We start from the raw sequence: 7,631 nt of genomic DNA, 5'->3' as shown, positions 1-7,631 counted from the left end.
TCATATATACAATAACGGCACTGGAAATAGAATGATAAAAAAGGTAAATATTTGAGAATGGTATAAGCCAGAGGATATGTTACCTAAATTGATTAAAATATATATATATATATATATATGTTACCTAAATTGAATGGAGGGATATATATCTGGAGGAAAATTTTAAGTGACAGTGAACAGTTTAATGCATACTTACAATTTAGATGTGTAAGAGACATATGTCACACTTAAATATTATGAAACATATGCAATCAATCAAAGGCATGTGTAATGCTGATCTACCCAAGACTAAAAAAACACTAATAGGTCATTTCTGACACTATTTTGCCACATTTTCTTCTAATTAATTATACTCTTAAAAAAAATATACACTTCGGACGGGTCAATTCATTGCAATGATTAACTATGATCACTAATAAACAACTTTTAAAGCAACCAAAATTAAATAAGCTCAAGTATTAACTATGATCACTAATAAACAACTTCTAATCAAACTTTCACACATGTCAATACAGATTGTAATATTAACTATGATCAGCATAAATAAGCTCAAATATTAACTATGATTAGCATAAATATTAAATCTGACAATTAAAATTTAGCCTATTTGTTAATGACAACCTCAGTTGCATCTTGATAACATTAGGAGACAACACACGGGTTTTCCTCAATGTTTTGACAGGTAAATACAGATTGTAATAGCAAATATCATTTTCTGAAAATTTCTCCATGCCCTAAGCATACCCATCTCAAAAAACACAAAAATCATGATGTACATAGCATGTATGGACAGGAAAATGGTAGTACAATATTTACCTACAAAACGATTTGGCGAAACAGAGCACTCTTACCCGTCGTTGGTTTGGTCCGTTCGATCAGCTCGCGGGGAGCGGCGGCGCTGGGCAAACGTACGTGCGGCTCGAGGTTGCGCTGGGAAGAGGAAGCCGTCGCGAGGTGGCGCTGGCAAGCGAAACCCGACGGACGCGGGTTCGTGGCGAGGAAGGGGGTTTCGCGGGATTCAAATATTTTTTCCTCCGTTCAAACGAGCTCACGGGACAGTGGAGGCACTGGGCACACAGAGGAGTGCCGCTCGGTGGCACTGATGAGAGAGACGGCGTCGCCGGGAGGTGATGGGTTGTGGAAGGAGACACGGGTCGCGATGGAGCAGGGGTTTCGCGGCATGAATTCGAATGTGCAGAAACGAATTTTCAAAACAAAAACGTCTACAATCAAAACGGTGCGTTTTGATTTTTTTTTTTTAAAAAAAAAAAAAAAAAAAGAGAAATCCACGTACTGAGTGCACTGAGTGCACCGCTACAGTGGATTTCGTATAGAAGAACTCATATAAAAAATTATGAGGATATTATTGATAGTTAGAGAAAATATTTAAAATGAATAAAAAATATTAAAAAGTATAATATTTAAATGATATGAAGAAAAAATAGATAAGCTGATGTATGATATATTATAAAAGTCAATATGTAAAATAGAAAAAAATAAGTTTTGATGATGTATTTTAAAGGATAAGATGAAGAATCTATTGAGAGTGCTCTCAATTTGGGTCTCAATAAGTGTATTTTATCTTTTAAAAATTCTACGTGCAATCACTTTTGCGTACTCTTTACACACTTTACTAATGTGATTGACTGCATAACTTTTTTAATATAAAATAACTGTTCTGGCCAATCACATCGGTGAAGTGTGTAAAAAGTATATAAAAGTGACTGTATGTAATAGAACTTAAAATTTACAATATCATTAAAAAATATTTCTTTAATCATTAAGTAAAAAAAAAACCTATCGGGAGACTATCGGTGGGGTTTAGCATTTCTCATAAAGGTTAATCCCAAACACCTACTTTATATGTTTCTTCTAACATTTTAAACGTCATGTTAATGGTCTATTCTCCTAACAGTATTAAGCTCCCCTACTATCTTCCCCATGCATGCGCTGGCCAACATGAACTCAAAATATATGTACTTCAAATTAATTTAACAAATTTGGAATTGGTAAAAAATTAGTGTTCCAGTTGAGTAAATGGGTATCTGGTCCGATAATATAATGATCATTATATATATATATATATATATATATATATATATATATATTTATATAAAAGATCCCACTCCCCTTCCATCCCTCAACATTTTTATTTTTATTTGTTTTGCTTAGTTTTGTGTCATTTGAGTTAAAAACTTTTATATAAAAGTTGATGTGTAAACCATATCCTCACGTAAGACCCAGCCCACTGCCAAGCTCAGGCCCGTGGAAGCGTTTCCAGAATGCATCGCGTGGTTTCGTGCCCATTTGCCATTTTCATGCATGCCCTTTTCATCTTCTTCCTCTTGGTTTTTCTGTTTACTATTTATATCTTATATATATATATATATATATATATATATATGTTTGTTGAATATAGGGGTGTAAATTCAAACCGGAAAGCCGGCCTGGATCGGACCGGTTTTGAACTGCTCCGGTCCGAGACTGGTTCTTAGAATGTGAAAACCGACCGATTCCAGTTTTAGTATTTTTCGACTTGGACCGGTTGATAAAAAATATATATAAAAAATAATATTTGTATTATTGTATATATAAGTTTTATACAAAATATTATATATATATAAATTAATATAGATATGTTTTATATATTATGTATAATTATACATTTTTATGTGAAATTTTTATATATAATATATATAATTATATATATTCATATATGAAATAATTTCTGATTATAATTTATAAATTATTACATAAAATGTTAATACTAAATCACTAAAAGTTTATAACTAATACCAATAGTCTAATATAGACTAATGACTATAGTTATATTTATAATTAATACTACAAGTTTTTACTAAAAGTTTATGACTAATATTAATATTAAATATATAGTTTATAACTAATACTAATATATAACTTATAACTATACCAATAGTCTAATATTAATACTATTATATAGTCTAATATATTATTTAGCTATGCTAATATATAAGTCTATAACTAGTAGTTATAGATTATTTAACTATTTAACTAATACTAATAGTCTAATATAGACTATAGATTATAGTTATACTCATTATTAATACTAAAAATTTTTACTTAAAGTTTATAACTAATATTAATATTAATATATAGCTATACTAATAGTCTGATATAGACTATAATTATACTTAATACTAATATAGCTATACTAATATACAAGTCTATAACTATTTAACTAATACTAATAGTTTAATATAGACTATAGACTATAGTTATACTTATACTAATATAGTTATACTAAATCACTATAACTAATACTAATATATAACTATAGTAATATGCTAATTTTAATACTATTATATAGTCTAATGTATTATATAGCTATACTAATATATAAGTTTATAACTATTTAACTAATATTAATAGTTTAATATAGACTATAGTTATAGTTATACTAAATCACCATAACTAATATTAATATATAACTATACTAGTAGGCTAATATTAATACTATTAGACTAGTTTAATATATTATATAGTTATACTAATATATAAGTCTATAACTATTTAACTAATACTAATAGTTTAATATAGACTATAGACTATAGTTATACTTATACTAATATAGTTATACTAAATCACTATAACTAATACTAATATATAACTATACTAATATGCTAATATTAATACTATTAGACTATAGTATATTAAATGTATTACAAATATATATATATATTATATAGTCTAATATATAAAATATTTGACTATAGTATATTAAATGTCTTACAAATATATATAGTTATATTAAATCACTATAGTCTATTAAATGTATTACAAATATGAAATATATATAAATTTTAATTAGCATTTAAAATAAAAACACATTGAAAAGAATTAAACTTGAATTAAATAGTAAAGGGCCAAAGCCAAATGGCGCCGTTTTCATCTATTTGAAAACCCTAAATCAGTAAATCTGAAATCATATTCAATGTTTCATCTCCTTCATGATTTTGCTTTCCGCCACTCGTCTCTCACTTCTCAGCACTCTGCTCTCGCGGCCTTGCCTCTTGCAACTCGCTCTCTCCGTCTCTCGTCCTGTCTCTCATTTTCTCGTCTCTCACTCTCAACTCTCCCGCCTCTCACTCTCTCGTCTCTCACTTCTTAGCACTTTGCTCTCGCGGCCTCGCCTCTCGCAACTCGCTCTCTCTGTCTCTCATCCCCTCTCTCACTCTCTCATCTCTCACTCTCAACTCTCCCGCCTTTCACTCTCACTCTCTCATCTCTCAACTCTTTCGTCGTCGCTCTCAATCTCTCTTCTCTCAACTCTCTCGGCCTTTGTCTCAGTCTCTTTGCCGATCTGCCCCCACGGTAAGTATTTTTTTTTAAATTACATGCTATCCTACTATGATTTTTGTGATTGGGTTTTGTGATTTCATCTATTTGTGATTGGGTTTTGTGATATTGAAATTTTTGTGAATCTGTGATTACCGATTAGATTGATTGGGTTTTGTGATATTAGGGTAGGGTTTTTGAATTCGAAATTTATTATTGTGTTTATTATTGCCGATTGGGTTGATCAGGTCCTTGTTGGTTGATCGAACCGTGCCCATTTTGTGACCTATATCAGTGGATGGTTAACATGTATAGAAACCTAAGGAACCATGGGATTTTTCTATAATCTTGTATTTAAAATCTTGTATTTCCAGATTTTACAATCATTGCGAGTAAGCTTTTCTAAATATGATCATTTTTTCATTAATTATCTCTAAGATAATATGCATAATGCTTGTCTAATTCAGTGTAAGAGTAGGTTTATTCTTGGCACAAAAGTTAAAACAGATTTTTTTAAATCAGTTTTTTTTTTTTTAACATTTTTAATGACAAACTGTGAAACTTACATTTTAAAAAAACTAGAAAATCGGACCGGACCGGACCGAAAATTGGAAGTACCGGTTTATGAGGGTAATCGGTGCGTAATCGGTTTTGGAAAATATAAAACCGGTACATACCGGTTCGATCCTAAATTTTGTCCAAAACCGGACCGGACCGGACTGGTTACACCCTTAGTTAAACATCCTCAACCCTAGTTCATGTGCCACTCGTCCTCCTCTTCACATAAGGGTCAACCGAGAGCTCCACTTCATTGTGCTAGAAAGGAACTTTGCCGTCAACCACAGCCTCCATCAACCATGATTGTATTTTCTCTTTTTTCACAAAAAAAAAAAACAGAGGGTGAGTCGGGTGACCCACTGCCCCCACATGTTGTTGCCACACAGTTCGTCCACCCCTTGTGAACCTCGGTCCAGATCTCACCACCGTGATTAGCCGCTCAAAGCTGCCGCCCAATGCCTCCCATAGCTTCCATTGCAAGCCACGAAGCTCCCCTGTTTTAGCCACCCGAAACAAAGGCCCTACCACTGAACCACTGCACCGCACCGCACCAACCATTCCTAGTTGTCGCCACCCGCACGGAAAAGGGTGCCAGACACCCACAGGCCACCTCAGCTTTAACCACCCATCACGTCAAGCATCTCTTTCGGTCTACACACTCCTTTCTCTCAGCCTCTCGCTCGGTCACCTCGCCTTTTTTTTTTTTTTTTCTCTCATGCTCAGCCCAGCTCGACGGCATTTCCGCCGCACTCCTGCTCTTCAGCCGCGCCACCACTATCCTGCCAGCCAGCCTCGTCGCGCTGTACTCCTCCACGCTTGCCTCGGTCTCCCTGGGGTAAGTCCCTGCCGCCATATACTAAGTTCTAGTTGTTTTGTTTCCTCTAGCTTTGTTCTTATAAGTTATATATATATATATATATATATATATATATATATATATAAATCATTAACCTAATAGTTGAGTGCTATTACCAGTTATTCTTATTGTATGTCTCAGATACATTTTTCAGATGAACAGTCTAATTGGGTTTATGTTAAAATGGGTTTTGTTGTTAAGTCACATGAAATATTGTATTTGTGTAGATAACATTTTAATAATATTGGTAACTAAAGGAAGTAAACCTATTTTTAAGAGAGAAGTTTTTTTTCATTACGTTTTTATAAGATTTTTTTAAAAAAGTAGTCCTAGTATTCCATTAATTTATAATACGTTGTTGGTATTATAGATATTTTAATATTAGTATTTGTTGAGTTCCGTAATTATCATAATACTTGTTCGATTAAATTCTTCTTCGGTACGAATTCGATTAAGAGGATCATATTGATGGTTTTGGAAAATGATGCTATTTTGTGGTTATACGAAATTCAAGTTTTGAGGAATTAAAATAGGTCATTTTAGAAGTTTAGGCTTAAATATAGAAATATGTAATTGACTGGAAATTTAAGGAAATTACATGATTATCTTATAGGTGACGATTGATAATTGTTCGACTTTGTCGAGGAAATTTTTGAAAAACTAGGAAGTCCAGGTAAGCGGGATTTCTATGCTAGATTTGCATAAAAATAAATGAACTGAGGTTGGTTTGTAAAAATGTGCATGTTATTTTAAAAAGAAAAGGTGAAAAACAACCACAGTATATGTTTTGCATTCACTCATGAGATACGTAGGAAAGAGAAAAGAAATGTTTTTGGCATGAAACATGAGCAATATTTGACATATTTCTGAAATGTGCAAAAGAGCGAATATGATATCTGTGAATTTTTATATATATGATGTGAAAATGATTTGGGTTTGTTTATGATCAAATGAAAATTATATGAATATGTTCAGCACGTGGTTTGATATGATATGGATATGAAAAACCTTTGGCATACTTATCTGTTCTGATTCTGAATATAGTTTTGATATGATGATACTGGTTCATGTGATATGGTTGGTACCAACATGATATGATATGATATGATTGGTATGAGTACACCCACTTTGGAAACAAATTGATCTTTTATATGTTCTTTCCTGTGTGCACACTCGGGACTCCGAGATTGAAAAATGAGAAGTTTCATACTATGATACTGCCTAGTTTGGCCATCGGGGATATCACAACCCTACCACGGAGGTTAAATATGGTATATGATATGTTATAATAAGATGAAGACATGTCATTATGTTATGCCAAAGTGATTTTGAATATAAAAATGGTATTTGAATATGAAAATAGTATTTAAATATGAAAATGGTTAAGAATATGAAAATATTGAAAAGTCACTCGGATTTCTTTCTGATAATACGTTTTGAGATGTGTACATGAAAATGAAATGTTTTACTCCTGCATACTAAATTTTCTAAAAAGGGCTCATGTTTACATACTGGTATATGTTTTCTGCTTACTGAGTTGTGGATAACCCATCCCTTATCTTCATTATTTTTCAAATGACATTGATTACCTAGCTGAGAGTCAGGGTTAGAAATTGGAGCTTGGCTAGATATGGATAGAAGGTCGAGTACCTAAGAGTACCATTATTAGTAGAATGATTCAACTTGAGTATTTGAAATACTTTGTGTTGTTTGGACCTATTGAGATCTAAAGATGTATCATTTTATTTCGTTGAGATTATTGAAAAATTGTGGACCCCCCTTTGGTTTATGTTATTCTGTAATGATAACTTATGGAGTTTGTATTATGGTTATTTGGAAAATATGAGATTGTGTACTATTTATGAAGTCCTTGGAGTGTTAGATGCTTGAAGAGACATGT

Source organism: Juglans regia, chromosome 13 (assembly GCF_001411555.2).
Source record: "Juglans regia cultivar Chandler chromosome 13, Walnut 2.0, whole genome shotgun sequence".
NCBI classification, from domain to species: domain Eukaryota; kingdom Viridiplantae; phylum Streptophyta; class Magnoliopsida; order Fagales; family Juglandaceae; genus Juglans; species Juglans regia.
Note: the sequence above shows the minus strand (reverse complement) of the source record.